This window comes from Cygnus olor, chromosome 1 (genome assembly GCF_009769625.2).
Source record: "Cygnus olor isolate bCygOlo1 chromosome 1, bCygOlo1.pri.v2, whole genome shotgun sequence".
In the NCBI taxonomy this organism is placed as follows: domain Eukaryota; kingdom Metazoa; phylum Chordata; class Aves; order Anseriformes; family Anatidae; genus Cygnus; species Cygnus olor.
Window position 1 is genome coordinate 85,760,484 of NC_049169.1, and position 21,559 is coordinate 85,782,042.

At 44.1% G+C, this 21,559-nt stretch overlaps 1 protein-coding gene across 1 annotated transcript in view; it reads right to left on the bottom strand.

Annotated features, from left to right (window-relative positions):
• The window catches only part of GJA8 (gap junction protein alpha 8), a 33,986-nt gene extending 13,447 nt beyond the window's left edge, over window positions 1-20,539 (bottom strand). The window contains exons 1-3 of the mRNA XM_040566846.1: window positions 20,333-20,539; window positions 19,342-19,706; window positions 18,824-18,914 (exon numbers count right to left, since the gene is read on the bottom strand). The gene's annotated coding sequence lies outside the window, so the exon portion shown is untranslated. The remainder of the gene's footprint in view (window positions 1-18,823; window positions 18,915-19,341; window positions 19,707-20,332) is intronic.
• Window positions 20,540-21,559: the final 1,020 nt, after the last annotated feature.

A 21,559-nucleotide genomic window follows, 5' to 3' on the forward strand; every position in this document is an offset into this window, starting at 1 on the left:
ATAGAGTACCTTGGGATAAAGCCCTGGGGGGGAAGAGGAGTCCAAGAAAGTTAATATTCAAGAATCACCTCCTCCAAGCTCAAGAGTGATGCGTCCCAGCAAAGAAGAAGTCAGGCAAAAATGACAGAAGGCCTTCACGGATGAACAAGAAGCTCCAGGACAAACTCAAAATCAAAAAGGAAGCCTACAGAGAGTGGAAGCAAGGACAGGTCACCTGGAAGGAATACAGAGAAATTGTCTGAGCAGCCAGGGAACAGGTTAGGAAAGCTAAAGCCCTGTTAGAATTAAATCTGGCCAGGAATGTCAATGTCAATGAGAAAGGCTTCTTTAGTATCTCAGTGATAAAAGACTAAGAAAAATGTGGGGCCTCTCCAGAAGGAAGCAGAAGACCAGATTACCTAGGATCTGGAGAATGCCGAAGTACTCAACAGCATCTTTGCCTCAGTCTTCACCAGCAAGAGCTCTAGCCACATAGTGTTAAGTCCCAGAAGGCAAAGGCAAGGACTGTGAGAATGAAGAACCACCCACTGTAGGAGAAGATCAGGTTCAAGACCATCTAAGGAATCTGAAGGTGCACAAGTCTATGGGACCTGATATGATGCATCTGAGGGTCTGGAGGGAACTAACAGATGAAGCTGCTAAGCCACTAGCCATCATATTTAAGAAGTGGCAGCCTGGTGAAGTCCTCACCAACTGGAAAAGTGGAAACATAACCTCCACTTTTAAAACAGAAAAAAGGAACACCGTTCAGAAGAGAGCCACAAGGATGATCAGAGGGCTGGAGCACCTCTCCTAGGAAGACAGGCTGAGAGAGTTGGAGTTGTCCAACACAGAGAAGAGAAGGCTCTGGGGAGACGTTAGAGCAGCCTTCCAATACCTAAAGGGGACCTACAAGAAAGCTGGAGAAGGACTCTTTATAAAGGAGGGTAGCGATAAGATAAGGAGTAATAGTTCTATACTAAAACAGGGTAGGTTTAGATTAGATGTGAGGAAGAAATTCTTTACTCAGAGGGTGGTGAGGCCCTGGCACAGGCTGCCCAGAGAAGCTGTGGATGCCCCATCCCTGGAGGTGCTCAAGGCCAGGCTGGATGGGGCTTTGGGCAGCCTGGTCTGGTGGGAGGTGTCCCTGCCCATGGCAGGGGTTTGGAACTGGGTGGGCTTTAAGGTCACTTCCAAGACAAATCATTCTGTGATTCTATGACTTCTCATCCTTGAGCTGCTTTGAAGTTGGTCAATGAGTTCCCATCTCCCAGCACCACTGAGACAGTAAAATCTCCACTATAACTCAGTCTTTTGCTCACAAACTGCAAGGTCACTTGGAGAATGTGAGATTTGTCATTCCAGATGGATTTCCAACACAGACATGATGTCAGGACAAGGCAGGGCCATGCTATTGAACAGCTCTGTTCATGCATGATAGCAGATTGTGCAATTATATAGTGCATAACCCTGGATAATGATACCTCTCCCTCAAACAAAGTTATCTTCTCCTGATCTGCTTAGCTAGAAAGTGGCACATGCTTCCTGTTCTTCTGCTGAACACACAAACCTTTCACTCATGGCTGAAGCTGAATACCAGATATATTCAGCCCCCCTACAAGAACCTGGGAGATTTACCCAACACTCTTATTTGCTAGATGACCGCCCAACTTAGTGGACACTTTCTTTCTAGTAACATGCTTCTTTGTCCACCCTTGAGCCAAAGCTGCCTATCAGTCTGATCACTAGAGATGAGAATCTCCTCAGACTTTCCTCTTCTCTCTACCACCTACTGGACTCAGAAATCATTTATAAGTACTTAGTGCTGGGCAAATCTTTGGGCAGAACTTGCTATGTCCATGCAAAACTGGCAAATGTCAGTGTCCCCACTTTAAGGGCAGAGCTCTGAGATTTTTCCAGGATTTGCCCAAAGTTCAGCACCTCTTCAGAGCCCTCAGGGAACTGGGGAATACATTTTGCTAGAAAACTGCAAACAAAATACAAAGAAAAGAGAGGAAGAAAAATAGAAAGCATCAAGAAGGAGCGAAATTGGGGAAGTATGCAAGTAACAGAAGAGGTAAAGTCAGGGTTGGATTATGCTGGGGCTCAAGTGGAAGATAAATACTTATGGGAAATATGTTTTTAATTTAAGGGATGGAACAAAACTAGACAATGAATAAAGATGAGCAGAGCAAAAGTGGAATGCCTTTCAATATCTCTTTAACTTAAATGCAGTTCTGCTCTGAAAATTACTGTTATAAGAGGACCTGGGGAATTACAGGCCAGTCAGCCTGTGATACCTAGAAAGATACTAGAGCCAATTATGAAACAATCAATTTATAAGTATCTAAAGGACAATAAGGTGATAAGAAACAAGCAGCAGGGAATTATAAAGAACAAACCCTGTCAAACCAAGCTAATTTTCTTCTTTGACTAATAGGTCTGGTAGATGAGAAGGAAATGGTAGATATCAAGTATGTCGACTTTAGTGAGCATTTCAGAAATATCTAGATCACAGACCCCCCAGAGCAGCAAGCAGACCACTGTACAGCGTCTACACATGTTGAAGTACCATAATCAAGGGTAATTATCAGGGCTTCACTTTGCCAGCTGGGAGGATCACCTTCCTGAAGTTCTGGCCCCAGGGCTGGTCTGCATTTCCTTGAGTGATTCAGACAACAGAACAGAGGACAAAATGTAAAGGATGGCAGCTGGTTTGGGGTCTGCCATCCCTTCTGAAAGTAGAGGGACAGGAGAGATCAGAAGTTGAAATGAACAGGAGACACTGGAGAGCTGGCCTGCAGAGGTGATTGTAGCAAGGTATAATTCAGAAATGGTGAGGGCATAGACACCAAACACACTGGTCCAAAGTAGATCATAACCATTTCGATAGCAGTGCAGCACAGAAAGGGCTGGGGTGGGACTGAATATGAGTCTGTTAAGTGAGGTTCCCACAGAAAAAAGACAAATCTCATTCTGAAGTGCTTTAAGGGGAGTTTTGTGTATAAGACAAAGGAAGCAATTATTCTGTGCATTTACTTGGTATTGCTGAGCTCTCAGCAGGAACAGTATGTCCAGTTCCAGGCACTACATTTTACAGAAGATGATGACAAATTGGAGAAAGTCCAAAAGCAAACAACAAAATGGTAAGAGATGCAAAAAAAACATGACTTATAAGGAATGGATAAAAGAACTGGGGTTGTTTTCTCTAGGAAAAGAACAACAGGAGGGGAAGCATGGTAACAGTCTTCCAGCGCATAAACGTTTGTTATAATGGGTGGAAAGACTAAACAGTTGTCCTCCACATTCACCAGAAGTAGAAGAAGAAATAATCAGCTTAATTTGCAATAAAGATGATATAGCTAAGCATTAGAAAAACACTTTGCAGCGGTAAGAACAGCAATGCACTGCAGCACACTGCTTGGGGAGGCTGTAGAATCACAGGAGGTTTTTATGAAGAGGTAAACAAACATCTGTTAAGAATGATCTTATCTCATAAAAAGGAAAACAATTGGAAGGGAAGGAGGAGGCTTTCTGAGGTCTTTGTCCCTATGTTTTTATCATTTCTTGGCGTTTGTCTCTGAGAAATATCTTCAGAAAATAAAAAGTATCTTGCCACCCACCCTGAAAACTCAGCCTGGACATCCTGAGTTGCCTACACCACACAGCGCAATGCTGAGCTGGGCAGATATCAGCTCAGGTCTGAAAGCAGGTCTGCTGTGTCAGCAACATGTTCCACTTGAGCTAATTAGCTCCTCTCTAGAGTGGGGCTAGTGAGCTGGGGCAGTGTGAAGCACACTGGTGCTATGCTGCTTCCCACGCTGGGGCTAGCTCATCCCAGGCTAGCAGAGGTGCCTCCACAACGCTCTGCCTGCCTGCCCTGCAAGGAGGGCTGTCCTCGAGGAAGCTTTGGGATGGTCACTGCTTTATACCTTCACTTCAGTAAGTAGTGATGGCTCTGAATGTGCTATGGATTTAGAGCTATGTGCTCAACCTAACCCCATTTCGACCAATTTGCTCTCCTATTATCACAACTGTAAGATTAAATGCCATGCCTTATTTAGAGCATTTCATCTGGACATTAAAGCTAACCATGAAAAACAGCGTGCGAGTGACCCACGGCACTGCCAGTAAGAACCTCTTCTTCTCACACAGTTTAGTGCTGACCTTTTCCAGAGATGCTGATTTTATCTTTGGGCAGGAGGAATAAGAGCCACCCACCTCATCTCGGCACAACCGCGGTAGCGGCATCAGCAAAGCAAAAATAGGAAACAGCCTCTGCCAAGCGGTCTCTCGGGCTGCTGCATCCTAAACCACTAGCGGGCGGTATTTTCTCACTCATGTACTCACGCCAGGGGAGACCGAGGGATGCAATGGCTGGGAAAGAAGGCACAATGTGTCTGTTACGCTATGTCTGCAGCCTACCTTTCTCTTCCCTCATTTCTTAAGACTTTTTCTGCAGATACAAAACTAAGGCAAGCACAGGGAAGTTAAGATGATGCAGTAATATCTGTCCTGACTACTATTTTTATAGTACCTTTTTAACAGTTAAATAGATGAAGATAAGCTGATGTGAAGATCACTTTTTTATGGCATTGATTTTACCTATGCAAACAGTGTCGACTTTGTTGACAAAGCACTCCTTTTGCTAGTATAGTCTGTGTTTTCTCTTGAATCTGTATCCCTTACCCAGCAAAAATTTGTGATGTACACCAACTGACCTGCATGATTTCCCCTTTAATGACAGCACAGTTAATAATAAAATCTGAACTAAACTCATGAAGTACCTGTAAGGCAAAGGAGATACACTGTCAATGGTCAAAGGTAGGTGTCGTAGTACCACAGCAGAAGCACAAACAGCACTAGGAAGAGAAGAATAATCTTAGACACATGATTTCACTGCTCAGCATGACTTCACTTAGAACTTGACTGAGCTTCACAGACCTTTACAACAGTGCCCAGGTTAGAAATCCCACGTTCTCACCCTAAAGCAGATGTTATTTCTGAACAGGTGCACTGGGACAGGGCACAGAGCTTGTAGGCAAGGCGGAGCATGTGCGTTACAGAGCCATCATAGAGAAAATACCTCTCCTGGGTCCCCATGTGTCCTCTTACCTAGCCCTTTCTCTTGCCCTGAACATGCCCCGGGTCAGACATGGAGATGCAGCACATCAGCTGGAGGGCATCACTGAGAAGACCTGAGAATACAGGCAGCTGCATACTTAGGTGGCCCCTGGACTCAAATTTCTCTCTACATATTTTCTAGATTATGTCTTTTCCACTGCTGTTGAGATCCTCCTCAGAGAGACAGATTAACTGCTACCAGGAGTTGTGAGGTATCAGAGCAGTCAGGGAACACGTTGCTTACCGCCAATCTGTACTATATAAAGCGGATGCAGGGACAGGAGGAACATGTACCTGATAATACTTCTGGTAATAATTGCTCCAGGCCTGCCAGTAAAAGAGGGGCTAATATTTCCCAAACCCTTGCGGGGATCTGTGTTTGTTTTATCAAGGCTTTTTGTACAATCCCTTAACATTCTCAAGCACAAGATGCTGGAAGGGACCAAGCTTCTGAATGACCTGAACAAGAGAGCATGTCTGGAAACTTATTGTGTTACCTCCCTGTCCACAAGGTTTGTTGCCTTCCAGTTTCTGCTGGGGGCTCGTTCCCTAGTCCTTTCTCCCTTCTTCTGGGCTCTCCTAACACCACCAAGGCCTGCCTTGCTGAGTGGTAGCCTCACGGCTCTCAGGAGCGTTGTCACCACCCACTCTCCACCTTTATCTCCCTGGCTTCATTTCCACACCGCATCATTCTGCAGTGGAGGTGCCCCATGCACACAAGGCGTGGAGGTGGCTCGGGAAAGCTCATAAGCAGGACAGGGCAGTGGGAGGAATGGCAGAACAGGCCATCTTCCCTATTTCTCCCTGTCCCAAGAGATGAGCATACCTGCCGTGCACTCTGGCTGACCTCAGCATCCCATTTCCCACAGCAGAGTACGTTCCCAGCCTCTCTGGGGAGGACATCCGTGGGGACGGTTCCTGTTTCCCTGCCCTTTCAGTCATTTGCCTTCCTGAACCTGATATGATTGTTTCTTTGGGCACAGTGTAAAGATGCCAGCAAGGAACGGAAACCTCTCATGCCTCAGCAATTTATTAAGAAGGATGTTATTGAACTTGGAAACTGTTGAGCCAGTCGTTCTCTTTTCCTGATTAAGAAGATAACCCACTCATCCAGATAAATCATCCATCCAAAGGTCTTGGGCATTCCCTGAGATAATTTGGCTTCAAATTAATAAACAGCAAGGTGGAGGGAGGCAGGAAGAATATGTAGACAATATAGATGCTAGGGCTGAAGGGCTTCCAGTTTGAAGAAACCTTTTTTTTTTTTCCATTATTTCCAGCAAACTGCAATCCCTTAGAGTCCTGTTACTACTCAGAATAAATATTAACAGTAATACGGTTTAAAGCATTATTAGGATCCTTGTACAAGGAGCATTAAGACTCTTTGGGTGTCCCCTATTCTGTGTCAGACCTGGCAAACTTTCAGCAGCTACTACTGTGGTGAGTCCCACTTTGGAACAGCAGCTGCCAATAACTCTTCCACTTGCTCAGCACCACAAGTCCCCATTCTTGTCTGATCAATAAACGCCATCACAGTGAATCCAGCTATTACTACAGATGGTTCCTCAGAAAAATACAGGCATGTATTTTAATGGTTTGTGACTCTCCAGTCCCTTAAGAGAGGGAGAGTGTCCCTGAAGCACTGAAGAGAGGACACAAACAGTAACGTTAGCCACCCTGCTCCAGCCCAGGAAGCAGCAGGTCTGACTTTCTAATCCCTCTGCTGTACATCAGCTCTGCTGAGTGGTGTTGGGTATATTAAGCTGCAGCCCCAGCTTTTCCTTTCAAAAGCATGTCCTCCTTTACAGAAGCACAATATAGAAGTCGAGTCCATTCTAATACATCATCTTTAGCTGTATATAGTCATGGCATCCCTTTCCATTTTATATTCGTTGAGGCTTTGCCTGCCCAGGATCCTACAGCTATAAGAAATTGGAAAAGTTCCTGGGATGGCTTGTGTGACTGAATGTTAAAATCAATGTCTGTAGCCCTAACAAAGATTGAGATGGCAGAAGCAGGCTAGAAAAAGAAAAGGTATTACTCGTTCTCTTGCTTGTGATTTTGAATTCTGATTTTCTAATTAGCAATACTGAACATTTGCGAATCAGTATTCTAATAACTAGAGCGATGACTTGGGTCTGCAACAGACAGCTGAGCAACACTGGAATATGGGAGCATTGGTTTTTCAAGTCCTACCTAAAGAAAAAAAGAAACCTAAGTGATTAGTTTAACACATGTTAATGTTGCTGACTCAAAAACAGCTCTAGGGATTTTTAAACGTTCTAAGCAGTTTCCTGATTTTTACGAATCTTAAGTCCGAAATGATCAAAACTTGTATTTCACCTCATCCAAGGGGGTAAAGTACTGTTAGAAATGAGAGACTGGTAGCAGGCTTACAACTTAACTGCATTGTTAAGTGAAAGCAAAAGAGGTCCAAAATGGTAATGCAATGCCTTCAAAGGCACAATGCTTCAAAAAGGTCTGTTTCCTAGCCCTGAATAGAACTGGAATTTAAATAAGAAAATATGAATAATGATTGAGAACTGCTTAAAAGAATTTCCTAGTCACCAAAAATACACAACCCCCCAGTAAAGAACAGTGTAATGATTTAAAAACTACAACCAGATGTAAAAAGGAAGTGGTGGTGGCCTTAAAATAAGTCAAACTCGTACAGCAAATAAAGGAGAAGCTGAATATAAACCAGAAGATAGGAATTACAGAAAACTGATGATGGAAGTGAAATAGGAAAAAAGACTGAGAAAGCATTTTTATTTTTATTTTTTTTTTAAGTAAATTAAGAATTAAATGAGTCCTAATCATGGTATTGATCCTTTATCAGTTGGAAATATTAGATTGTTCAATAATAATGCAGACAAGACAGATGAAATCAATAAAAAACTTCTGTCCAACTGCCAGGAAAAAAGTAAATGAAGACAACATTTTTGATGACATGTCTATTCCTATAACAGATGAATTAAATACCAGCTACTAAAACCAGGTATTTTAAAATCAGCAGGACAGGATACTTTACACTGAAACTTTCTTTAAAAAAAAAACTGCACAGGAAGTCTTGCACTATTTGTATTGATTTTCTGTACCTCTTGGTGCAAAGGAGAAGAAAGCCTGTAATCTGGCATGTTGTAAAGGCTATGTAGAGAGGCATAATTGTGGTATAATTATGTCATAACTGTAATTATTCATAGCTAACTACAGACCTGTGATATGATCTCAGTCCTAAACTAAATAATTAAATGGCTAACACAGAACATGGAGAATAAAGACAAAAAGGAGGGAAATATAACTCGGGACAATCACCCCTGGGTTTATAGAAAATTCATGCCATTCAACAGCGTTGATACTTTTCTCTGAGGAAACTGCACATATCATTGTTAAATATAGCAAAGCTGGTACAGTGTACTTAAGATCCTGGAGGGCAGTTTCCCTTCTATCGCATGGCAATTTGATTAAAGAACTTGCTTGACATAAAAATAAGATAACAGTCATTAAATGGGCTATAAATGGCCTATCAGACTGGTCCCAAAATACAACTGAGAACCAGAAGTGGTTAAGTTTACAGTATGTTTGTACCAAGATCCTGCAGGGTTTTGGTCTTTGCCCTAATAATATTTTTAGTCCATAACCTGGAAGAAAACACTGACATTTGCAAAATATTTGTTAAGTCCAGAAAACAGATATATCATGAAAAGGTGGACAGCTGATCTAGTGCATCCTGGATGACAAAGTGAGCTGGGAACACACAGAGAGGGCTCGCTTTAGCGGAAGGAAGGTCATGTCTTGCACATCCACAAGGAGAAGAGCTGTAGCTCTGCTATGGAGAACTTTGTCCAGGGTAGCAATGACTCTTCAGAGAACTGATCTCAGGGCAGCTGAGGAACTGCACATGAGCTCACAGCATAATTCTGTGCTTGAAAGAGCTAATGTGACCCTTGGATGTACATGTAGAAGCAAGGTGTGTGTATCACCTCAGTACTGTTCCTGGTTTAATCTCCAGTTTTCATAATGGTCCTCCAACATCAGAATTATTATTATTTTATGACACCATTATCCCTTCTCCATGACCCCATGACTCAGCAAATTAGAAAAAAGTGCTTATTTTCTGACTCAAAAATCAGCTTGTTTTATGACTACCTGCTGGTTTGAACGAAGAATGTACCTCCCAGGATCATCTTCTCACCTTGTACTGATCACTTGATATCTGAGCTCTACTCTTCTTTAGTACATCTCCCAGAAATAATTTATGATCCATGAGGAAGCCCAGGAAGCATTATCCTGTGGATTTTTTCTCATGCATTTCAAAAGCTGGTCTCATCTGCAAGCCATGTCTCATCTCTCCGTTCTGGAAAGCTAGTGCCTATCTCTGCTACCCATACAAGAGAAACAGCGTGAAGGACAAAAGCAAGACCATGTAAGAAACAAACGGAAAATGAGAAGACTAGAATTACTGAAAAGTAAAATGAGAACATCAAAGAACACTCAGCAGAAAAGAAATAAAGGAATAAACATGCTGCCCAAGGACAATACATATGCCAAAGCACAGCTTAGCGATGGCTTGAATGTAGACCTTGCATCCTTCAAGTTTAATACAGAAGATGCCCCACAAAGCTTTTAGGGGCATTTGTATCAAAGGCTATCATGTATCAGCACCACAGTTGCCCATAACAGACTTGTATCTGTCCAGCATGAAGATGCCAGCAACCTCCTGTTTGTTACTGTACTGTTTCAGCCCTATTGGAGTACAAACTCTTGTCTTGGCAAGCTGTCAGTAAACCTGCAGACAGCCCTGCAAAGACTTATGTATAGCCAGCCGCCGATCATGTATCTAAAACAGACACACAAAAAACCTCTTGCAAATTCTCTTGAATGCTGTTTGTTATATACATTGGCACACCTGTTGAGAACCACATGACGCTCCTACAAGTAGATTTTAACTTAGCTGGGAATTGGCACTTGGGTTAACAGGTCTCCTCAATGCCAAAGACTTCAGTCACTGATGAATCTCAGATGTCAGAGGTTGGAACCACTTCATTTCCTGCAAACCAGTCCAAAGAGCTACACTCTTTGAATGTATTGCCTATCCTGCCAAAGCAAGGGAAACCTGGAACTGTCATAGAAACATCTGTCCTGGGAAAAGTAAAGCTGCCAAGGAATTAAGGAAGGGGTATTGATTTCTGACTTTCTTTTCATGAAAGGATGCATGGAACACAAGTCTGGGCAAAAAGGCAAGCAAGGGGCAATAAAAGTCTTATTCATGGAACAACAGACCTTAAAAAAAAAAAAAAAAAAAAAAAAAAAAAACAGGCTTTCTGCTAGTGGAGGGAAGAGAGTAGGTTCAGACTGCAAGTTCTAGAGACAGCGCTGACCTAGCTCATGCCCCAGAAAGAGAGAAGATAAAATTTCCATAGACTGCCATGAAAGGAGAGCTGTGAAAATGCCAAGTGCTTCTGATGGTGTCCCTTTTAGGCAAGATATTTAACAGTGGCAAATTAGAGACAGCCACACACAGACCACACATCCCTGACCCACAAAACACACTGCCACAGAACTGAGCCAGAGACCCAAAGAACTGCATCTATCCAAGAGCACACATGGGTTCAGCTGCTGCATGGGCTACAGAAAGGGGAATGAGCTTCTCGGGAAGGGATTTTATCTGAACAGCATAGCCATTGCGCAGTAGGGACCGAGTGTTCCTTCCGAGTCATTAACTTGGCTATTTTGCACAGCAATAAAGTCTAGATAAGGAAACAGCCAAGAGCACCGCAGGTTGCCAGAGAGGGGTGGGGTAGAGCAGAGGTCCCTGTTTCAGTTCCTGACAAAGCGGTTCACTTTTACACCCCACCACGAGATAGCTGCCTCGGTGGCACGGGTTATCAATGACCAGAGGAAGACCCAGTAGAAGGGTAAATAAACCCAGGGAGCGAGGCCATGACATGTTTCTGACAAGAGCCTCCAAAACAAAAAGCTGTAAGGACTGGAGAAAGTCTCCCAGGGCCCCAGCTGCGCGAGCACAACCATCCTGACCATGTGCTGGCTTGCAGTGATAACATTGTGTGCCGAGGTTGGCATGCAGTCCAGGTGAAATCGCAAGTGGAAAAGCTTCCCACCCCGTGTGCCTCCGCGGTCACGTTCACAGCTCCTCGCCTGCTCACCATCCCTCACCAGGCTCCACCCAGCACTACCCTGCATCCGAGGGAACACTTTGCCCTGCCTGGCTTTCTTCCACTAGGTTGGAGTACCACTGGCTCTAAAGTGGCCATTGTATTTTCTTAGGAAATACTGCTACAGCTAGTACCTGCTCATACTGCACATGAAGGCCTAGAGCCTCCATGGACATGTATTATTGTTGCCCCAACCTCCATCTGTGACAGCTTTCATCTTCCCAGCACTTCTCTCTAGAAGCTTCTAACAGCTACGTTGCCCACATCGACTTTTCCACACACGCACCTATGTCACAGTTTAAATCTGTGAGGAGAAAAGTAAGAAATAAAGCAAAACCCTGAAATCACATGGAATATAAATAGCGATCTGGATAGGCTAGATCGACAGGCTGAATCCAATCACATGACATTTGACAAGGCTAAATGCCAGGTGCTGCGTTTGGCCCGTAACAACCCCATACAGCCGTATAGGCCTGGGGAAAAGCAGCTGGAAAGTTGCCCAGCAGAAAAGGACCTGGAGGTGCTGGTTAACAGCTGGCTGAACACAAGCCAGCAGCGTGCTCAGGTGGCCAAGAAGGCCAATGGCATCCCGGCCCGCATCAGAAACCATGCGGCCAGCAGGGCCATGGAAGCAATTGTTCCCCATATTCAGCTATGGTGAGGCCACACCTCAAATATTGAGTTCAGTTTTGGACCCCTCACTGCAAGAAGGATGTTGAGCTGCTGGAGTGCATTCAGAGAAGATCAAGGAAGCTGGTGAAGGGACTAGAAAACAAGACACATGAGGAGCACCTGAGGGAGCTGGGGTTGTTTAGTGGAGAAAAGGAGGCTGAGGGGAGACCTCATCACTAACTACCTGAAAGGCAGTTGCAGCAAGGAGTGCGTCAGTCTTTCCCGCATCTAGCCCATGCCCCCTTCTCCCAGCAAAGAAGGGGCCTGGTTGCTCCTGCTGGGGACACTGCCTCCTCCCACCCTGCACAGCAGCACACACCCAAACCCACAGGTGCCACCATGATGGTGGAATGGGGCCGTATGGACGAGAAGCTGGTGGCAGTGGCAGCTTCTCTTTGAAGTGTTCATGCTCACCTCCACCATCCTCAGTGGCAGAGGTGGCTGCAGATCCCAGGGAGTGAGATCAGGGTAGGTGCTTATATGGGAAAAAGGAGCAAAGGGGGAGCAAGGAGAGCTACTTAATCTTCAAGTAAATGAAGATTTTTGCTCCAGTAGAGAGGGAGAGCGATGGGGCTTGACTGTTTGCAAGCTGTTTGCACAAGGCAGGGTGAAAAGGAGTAACAGCTTGGGTTGAGAGGTAATGCCTTCTGCTCTTGCCCTGAAGCCCAACTCTCAATCCTTTGCCTGCTAGCAGAGGGCCAGCCTCAGACTGTAACTCCAGCAAGAACTACCGTGACCACTGAGACTCACACCTTAGAAACTTGGGTCAGAAGACTCAGCAGAAATCCTTCCCATCTCCACAAGGGTCTACTTTCTGAAAAGAATCCAGCCAGAATTTAAAAGCCACCCGTGGAGAATCCTCCACAATCCTCAGTAAATTTTTCCAGTGATTAACTACAGACAGTAAAAAAAAAAAAAAAAAAAAAGTACTCTTTTCATGCCTTTTTTTTTTTTTTTTTTTACAGTTTCAAATTCCAGTTATTGGATCTTATTATACTTCATTCTGCAAGAACATAAGTTTGTTCCTCATGTAGATAGATACAGGCAATAGAAAATTTAGCCTTCAGCTTTCTTTTCCCTTCAATTCTTTGACCTCTTTCACTGGAAGGCACACTTCCAACTCTAACATTCAGGCATTTTCCCTGAAACCTCTCCCATCCAGGAACCACCAACAAAAGCACTAAATAGAATACATGGGAAGTGACAACGTTAGTACTAAATGATACACACACCCGGCCTCTCCTAGAGCTATTCATCTTGAAGTTATTTACCGAAAGCTGCACGCTTTCCCCCAGCTACAGCATCATCCTGTAATTCTGTTGTCAGCCAGTGAGCCACTCCAGCCCCGACTCCTTTCTTGCCGCTGCTTCCCAAGACAAACTTGCTAACTGATAAGCACAGCCTCTATTCCTTATTCTTTGGCATGTGACTTGCAACAGCTAATGTTATGCTTGGCCACATCTTTCCAAGTGATCCAGACTATAGCAGTAATGTCTTTTTTCCCACTGCTTTAATTATTTTTCAGTCATTCCTACCGGTCAATGACTTTTGCTGTCTTTTAGATGATTGACAGTAAAGTTCAACAGCACACAGCAATAAGTGACCAACTTTGCAAAGCTAATTCCCCCTTACAATTACACGCCTCCATCCATTTGGGAAGTGACATGCTTCCTGTAAAGTTCTAATGCCTGCATTGCAAGAACCACTACCACAAAAGCACTGAAAGCACTACACCATTACTACCTATTCCTAGTTGAGTCTGCCTTTTTTTAATCTGGTGCAAGTGCTTCAAAGTAAAAGTTACCATCTGATCCACATTTCCATAGTGCCTACCATAAGTGGGCCTCCACTTAAGAAATGTCAGTTTCCCTCTCCGGCTGGGACAAAAAGCAAATGATTTATAATTCTTGAACTGCTGCTAGGATCTTGCCTGTCAGAGACAAAATTTCTCACCAGAACACAGGAACATGAATAGCTTGTTCTCAAAGTGTCTGCAGTGCTAGTCCCTCGTCTGGCAAAGTTTGCACACATGATTAACTTCACTCTGTGTCAGAGGAGCTAGTCACAATGCACAGCAAAACACAGGGTTTCAGTTTTTAACGGAACTGGGGCCCAGGAAGAGGCAAAAGGAAAGGCAAAACAGGAGGTTAGACAATGGAAGCTATTCTCTATACTGTTGTAAGTACAGACCTCTTCTCAAATCTTTTCAGCTGTTGCATACACAAATATGAGTCTGAATTCCCACTGCCTGATTGCCTCAGGTGCGGTACACAAATTACAAGTAAGTAATTCCCTTACTTCCAAGGGTTTTTTTGAAGATGAATTACTAACCCCTAATTATACCTTTGCTGGCTGGCTAACAAATGAGGTGAGGCAACACCCTTGGCTAGTGAGATCCACAAGGGAAAAAAAATGGGTTATTCCATCCATGGAAAAGGGCTCGCAGGTCTGGCATCTCAGTGTGCAGCTCTCTCATATGGGACAGAGATCAAGTAGCCTGTATCTACAGCAATGTCTATTCTTCCCCGGTTTATTGTGCGATCACTGTATAAGGAGTGAAATCCAGTGGCTTTGGTCAGTGTAAGCTAAGGGTCTGAGTGACACAGATTCTTCCTGGAAAGCCCCCAACCCCTCCATCTGAGCTGACTAGTGCAAGAACAACCCACCTCCTAGAAGATTTAATTTTGGCTGCAAGGGACGCTGGTTTCCACATCATCCAAGCAGTTTGTCCATTTCTGTCAGACCACACACACTAGAGAAGCTAGCACACTACAGGCTGCTCAAGTTTGGTGCTTCTGATTGGGAGGACAGGTGTAGTTATAGGGTAAAACAGTAGTCATGGTCACAAAACACCAACCCTTGCAACATGCTAATAGATATTAAACCTTTATTAACATTCACTTTAGTCACTTGATTGGGTCCAGGAAACAGAGCAGTGTCTTACAAGCACTTCCAAGCACCAACATCTTGCACACTTTGCACCCCAAGGTATAGATGAGGCCTATGGTGACAGACCCATGAAGATTTCTGACACAAAGAGCCTACATGCCAAGAACAGCTTCAGAGACCCAAGCTGCAGTACCACTGCATTCAAGCTAGCAAGAGGGGCAGGGATATACACAGCGTCCATGGCTACTGCATGCAATTCTTACCCTGTAAATCACAAAGTAAAATAGCAGGTATATTCATTTGGTCATATATTCCCCAAAAAGTAATGTGATGATTACAGCCTTCTTGATAGAGATCTGATACAGAGTATCCAGACCATGCTAGAAACACATTCATCATTATCTCTTATTCCCACCCACCCCCGCATGAATTCAGGATAGTTACCTAGGGGATAAAATCTGATTTCACTGAGTTTGGAGAAAGCAACAGGTCTTAGGGACCCATCATTTGATGGGCTTGCCCCCACAGAAACCCTTAGCCTATCTAACTGAAAAAAATATAGTATATATGGTATATACTCCATGGCTGGGACATTTCTCCATTGTACAAAACACTTTGTACTTTCCTTCTCTCACCTATCCCTCACTTTTGGCTCCCTCTTTCCACCTTCTTCTCTTTTTGACTCCTTTTCCCTTTCTGTCTCCCTCTACTTCAGCTTGACTGGGCCTTTCATATTTCTTCTTTACTCCATGTTTCTTTCTTCAAGGGTGATCTTCTTGGCTAAACCATACCAGTAGCACTGGGTGCTCCTGTCCCCCCTCTGACTGATGGGGTTCATACCCCCTCACAAAGTATATCCCAGTATATTAGGCCTGTGTGGAAAAGCAGACATCCTAGTTACTGTTAGATCCTTACTGCTTCATACAGGAAGAGCCTGTTTATAGCCTTCAGCCTTCAAAGACTTCTGGAATTTGAAATCCTTTCTCCTTCCATTTTCAGGGCAAACAGCTGAGGAGACTAGGAATCCTGCCTCCCCTCACAGATATCTTGGCCTTCCAGACATCAACCTTACCTTTAGATCCTACAGCTCAGCAAATGTGCTATCATATATCCCAGTGTTTGCCCAGCCTATGCAATCTGATAGGCCACCTATACTGAAGAGGGTGATTAACATCTAAGAATGGATGGGAAGTGATCTTCCACACAGCCATGATATATTTTTGGAAGGGCAAGGCAAAGTCAGAAGGGCTTACTAAACTCTTTGATCATTTAAGCTTTTGGTTACTAAATAACCACCAGTATCCTTTCCATAAATCCATTTATTCTTAGCTACATGAATCCCCATCCCCATTTCTGGGACACTAGCTTCTACTCCTAAGCTACATCTTTCTCTCAGCTACACCATCATCTCTCAGCAGTTCCACTAACTGATTACCCAAGTGTTCTCCTTTTTCTGGTTGATGACATGGCCATGTACTGTACCCTCCTCTCACCTTCTGCAGCATCCCAATCACTTGACATGAGCAAGCACTAGGCCACAATCTGAAGACTACCACTTCTAAACCCTCCTAAAAACTTGTAAGAGAATCCACTTGTTTCATGCATTTTTCATAGCTTCTCTCATTCCCCTCTCAGTTGTTACATTCACATCTGCTGCTAGCTAGCCTCATTTTTAGCAAAGCACAGCAGGAGCTAGAGAAATCTCTAAATCTCATGGCATTACAACATCAGGAGTACTCCCCCACTTCCATTATCTCCATGTCCTGCTTTTTTTTTTTTTCCTGTTCCCTTTTCCTTCTCCTCCTTTCATTTTCACTGGCACGATGCGAACTGTTACACTAGGTCTACAGCAGAACTGAGCTGCTTTGTGCTGAGCACAGCAACAGCTCAACTAGTAGCCCACATCCCCTCACTGCTGCACACTGGACAGAGTAGAGGTGGCTGGTGTTGGGTGCCTCAGAACACCCCCAGCAGACACCAGAAACATGAGGAGAAGCTACACATAGGTTGTCCATCAGTAAACGCTAATGGAGGGCATGACTTCAAAAGGACATGGACATCTCACACCTGCCTGTAGCAGGAATATCCATCTCAAAGTAGGACTCACTACCTTGTTTTCTTTCCTGGCATAAGTGCGTGATTGCCCAAAAAAAAAAAAAAAAACCAACACAGTGAGTACACTGGTGGTGGCATGACCCAGCAGACTATCAATTAGTATATTTTGCAAGATTGGATGGTAGGGAAGAGTCTTGGTCTTATGTGGGTAGATTAGCAGACAGACAGGAAGCACAGTCCCACTTTTTACCCCCGTAACAGCTTAGCCTAGCATTATGTACGCTTCATTTCATATGTTCTGCTGATCCACTGAGTAGACTTCAATGTGATAGCTACCTCCATCTCAAAGAACAGCACATTTCAGGTAATAATAGGTATTCATTTCAAGGGGAACTTGGAGACAAATTCCCAGTTATTGTGGTCCTGATCCTGCCTAGTATGAACAGGTTAAGCAAAAAAAAAAATGTTGAAGTGCAGGAAAAGAAATTTTGAAGCCTTGGAAAAATGCACAAAGGTGAGTGAGCAGACAGAGAGAGTCAGTAGGTGGTAAAACACTGCTCAGGAAGATGGTAAGTATGAAGGGATAGCAGACAACCATGAAACATGGGCATACAGAGTCCACATGGAGGGGATGAAACCTGACAGAGAAGCCACAGAAATAATAGGAAGCTGAAAAACAACAAGGGTAAGGCAGTAGGACTTGGAAAGTAGTGCAAGAGAGGCAGGAGGCTGGGAACTGTAAGCAACACAGCGATAACTCAGGAGAGCCAAGCTCTTCATTTAGAGGATGTAGGCAAGAAGTCAGGTTTTGGAGGGGAAAAACTGGTGGGATTTGACAGGTCCATGTGCAAAACAGAACTTGGATACAGTAAAATGTAGTAATCTGGATGTCACTGTCAGGAAGAATAGCAGAAATGCTAGGGGGTGAAGAGAGGTGATCTTGGGAAAACACCCAGTTTCCCACACATGAAGTTCCAGATGTTGGTAAAAGATGATGGAAGACTGGAGAAATGGAGAGAAGCTGGAACAAATAGATGGTAGTACAAGATGTTGGACAGAAACAACAGAAAGAACCGGGGGGGGAGGGGGGGGGGGGGGGGGGACAGTTCAAAAGCATAGGAAAGATCAAAGCTGATGGGAAAAAATTAGAGACTCCTAGAGGTGGATGGGACAACACTAGATATTCCTGTGAGAACAGCTTTGGGATTATGGTATTGAAAGTAAACTTCAAGGTATTCAAGCAAGTATTGGAGCAGAAGAACTTGCCAAAGATAATGTGAATGCAGAAAATGCGGAAGGAGTTGTTCCATCCTGCAGAGACTGCAGCATGTGGAAATGATTACAGGGATGATTGTAAGACTAGTGATATGTAAAAGATACATAATTATAAGCCAGTGAATAACAGTACAGAGTAGAACTGTAGTCCAAGAAGAATATGTTGAGAGCCAAACAAAATTTTCTTAATAAGATGGAAGAGTAAGACGGCAAGTCAAATTCAAGTTTTTCATTGATTTCCACTGGAAATGAAACCTCTGTTGTCAGTGTTGATCCCTTCCTCTAAAGGAGGAAGTTCAATCTTCCTAATTTAAAAAACTTGGTTCAGTGAAGCTGAAATAACATCTTCAACCATGAAAGACATGAAGGACTTTGGTCCCAAGTTCTTTGATAATGTCTTCAGCACAATTTCATTTTACTTTCATAAGTTTTTCTTCAGGAATTTTAGCACTGTGACTTCTCTCCAATTCAGAAAGAAAGGCAATAAGTCTACAATTATTATTGTTTTTAAAACATTTAAAACATTCAAATTTCCCACTCAGAAGGGGAATTCTTCTTTCCAGACAGTTGCATTACAGTTTTCATTGTTCTCCTCTTGTGGTGAGAAACTGTACAGCAGCCTAGCACTCGTTAAAAATTCTGAAGTGACATACCTGCTCAGTAGTTGCTTGTGGTTTTATATTCAGGGGTCCTTAGTTGAACCCGTAAGGAGAACTGTCGCAGGAGTATCCGTTTGTTGCTCGCCTGTAAAAAAAATAATATATATGTATTTTTAAGATTGCTGAGGGCCTGCAGGTAGAAATTAGATATTCAAAAATAATACATACTTCTAGCAATAATTCATAGTAGTACAAAAACTACTTGATACCCCAAGAGAGAAATACAGAATTTCTGGAAAAGTAGAAAACCCCATGCATTCCTTCCCACTGTCATGGTGTTTATAAGTCTAAGCACTACCACACTGCAATCACTTCAAACAGCTCACATTTCCAACTCCACGAGGTACTGAAAAGCAATAGCTATCCCAACTTCATCAAACCCCTATTCTAACACAAAAATTCCTGTGCTGCCATGCCAATCATATCAGCAGGTCAACACATCTGGTGTTCAATACGTCTTGGAAGTTATTCCACCCGAGTCTTGCTTCAGGTTAGAGCCTTTGCTTTATTACCGTGGTCTGGATCAGAGTCCCACACCAGTTGTCGGCTGCAGGCAATTCAGGCTCTCATACTCTGCAGCATTTTCTGCAGAGCTGCTCAGGAGATTACACCAGTGATGGCATTTTATCAGTACTGCTACGAGGTGAGTGCAGACATGATAAGGAAGTGTTAAAAGTCAACGAGGTGCCATTGACAAGGATTGAAGCTGGGCTCGCGCTTCCCCACCAATCATGTGCGCACTGATGTTGTACAGTCCAGTCGCCTTCTCTCCAGCTGCTGCTTTGGCAGGCAGCACATTTCACCCTCCCTTTTTGGTACGCAGCCTCCTGCCGAGTCAGCCAGCTCATCTCCACTGGAAGTGGTCACAGCATCAGACCTGTAGGGAACAAATCCTTTCTTAAGACACCCATACAGGTTCACTGGTGAGCATTAAAGAGAATTTTCGTCATTCAAATATGCTGATAGAAGGATAAACCAGTTGCTTTAGTCCATCTCCACCACTCCCTTCCAGAATGGAAGTCTCCCTTTAAGAGATCTGCTTTCCCAGGCAAGCATTCACATGCTCTGCCTGGAGCTGAGCAGAACCTCCAGCAGCACGCCTGGCATTCAACCCACAGATATTAATCCCATGCACAAGCAAGCCCCAAGGCTTAGGAAACCTGCTGTGACTAATGGCTTGATTGGGACCTAAGACCTTCTCCTCTAGGTTTTTGGGAGCAGTTGAAGAATCTCATAAGAAATTCATTTCTATTGTGCAACTATTGGCACAATCCCCAAGCTGCAAACTGTGCAAACAGCCAGCAAGCCATAGGCTTAATCACACCATGGAGCAATACAGAGTGTTAGAGAAAAAAACAGCTCCATCCTTGCCATGGTGACTATAAACTCTGCAGTGTGACAGCAGAGATGGCCTAAGTAGCCACGCTCTGGTCAAAGTATTTCAGAACTTGAAACTCAGCAATCTCTCCCACAAAGCTATGTAACAAGGATCCACTCAAATACCAAGGGCACCTCCACCATAACTGCCGTAGCTGACATTGAGAAGCTCTAGCAATAATGCTCTGGGGAAACAACCAATTTGCAGAAATACTACAAACACACTAGCACACAGCAAGCACCAACAGCCATTACAATGAACTAAAGGATTCCATTATATTCCTGTGGGGCAGGTGTGGTTGCCACAAACAGCCCCCTTCCCAGCTGGTACCAATGAAATCCTTACCAGAAGCCTCAGTGCAGAGGCCTAGGTCTGAAAGAAATCCTCAGCTTACTTCCAGAGGCCCTGCCTTTGTAAGGCTGAGGCACGCTGACTAGCTACCAGGAAAGCTGTATCTTGCTGGTTCTTTGACATCCTGAATTTACATTCACAGGGAGAGGAGAGATGCTTCTTGTTGGTGTGTCTTTGCTGGAAAACGCCTTCCGAGACATCCATGCTTTCTGTTTCTTAGATGCTAGGGGCAAGAAGAGTCTTTCACTATTCCTCAAGAATCAATACAAACATGTATTCCACCTTGCAAGCACTAGAAAGCACAGTAGAGCCCACTTTTCCTGATCCTTCCCTGCTCACTACCAGGAGAGCAGGCACACAGACAGATTAGTGGTGAGAGCTCAATGTCAGGGACAGCCCTCACCATGCTATACGATGCTACAAACTGGGAGCCCTGGACCTTCTGGCAGCTGGAGGGAAGACAGTGCTCCCTGGAAACTCCCAAAGGACTTACAGATCCAGGCATATTGCTAAATGGGAATCGTTCTTTCCCAGGAGAAACAGATTTCCAACACAGGAAGTCAAAATTCACTGGGAACTCCATCTAAGACCACCAGCCATGGCTGTAGATGTTGCTCTGTTTATATTTGCACTGGTGAAGGGAGGAACTCTGACAGTATCTGTAATGTTTATCACTTGGCCACAGGCTATGTGCACTAAAAACTTTCTCAGTGGCTCCAGGTAGCCATGGCTGCTCCAGCCTACAGCACGGGTAGGGTAGGTGGCTGTGATGTCCCCTGGTGCCTTCTCTGTGAGGGATGCAAATGCCATGCCCTCCATCCTTCCTGTCTCTGAATGCAAGCCCGCCTGCAGGAGCAAGCCACTAGCCAGGCTTCCCCTGACACCTGACAGTGCTGCGCATCCCGTGAAATGAGCCTTCACTGTCTGGACTTTCTCCCTTCAACGTTATAAATGTCCCAGAATTGCTCCAGAATTCAGCAATTTCAAAAGCAAATATACAT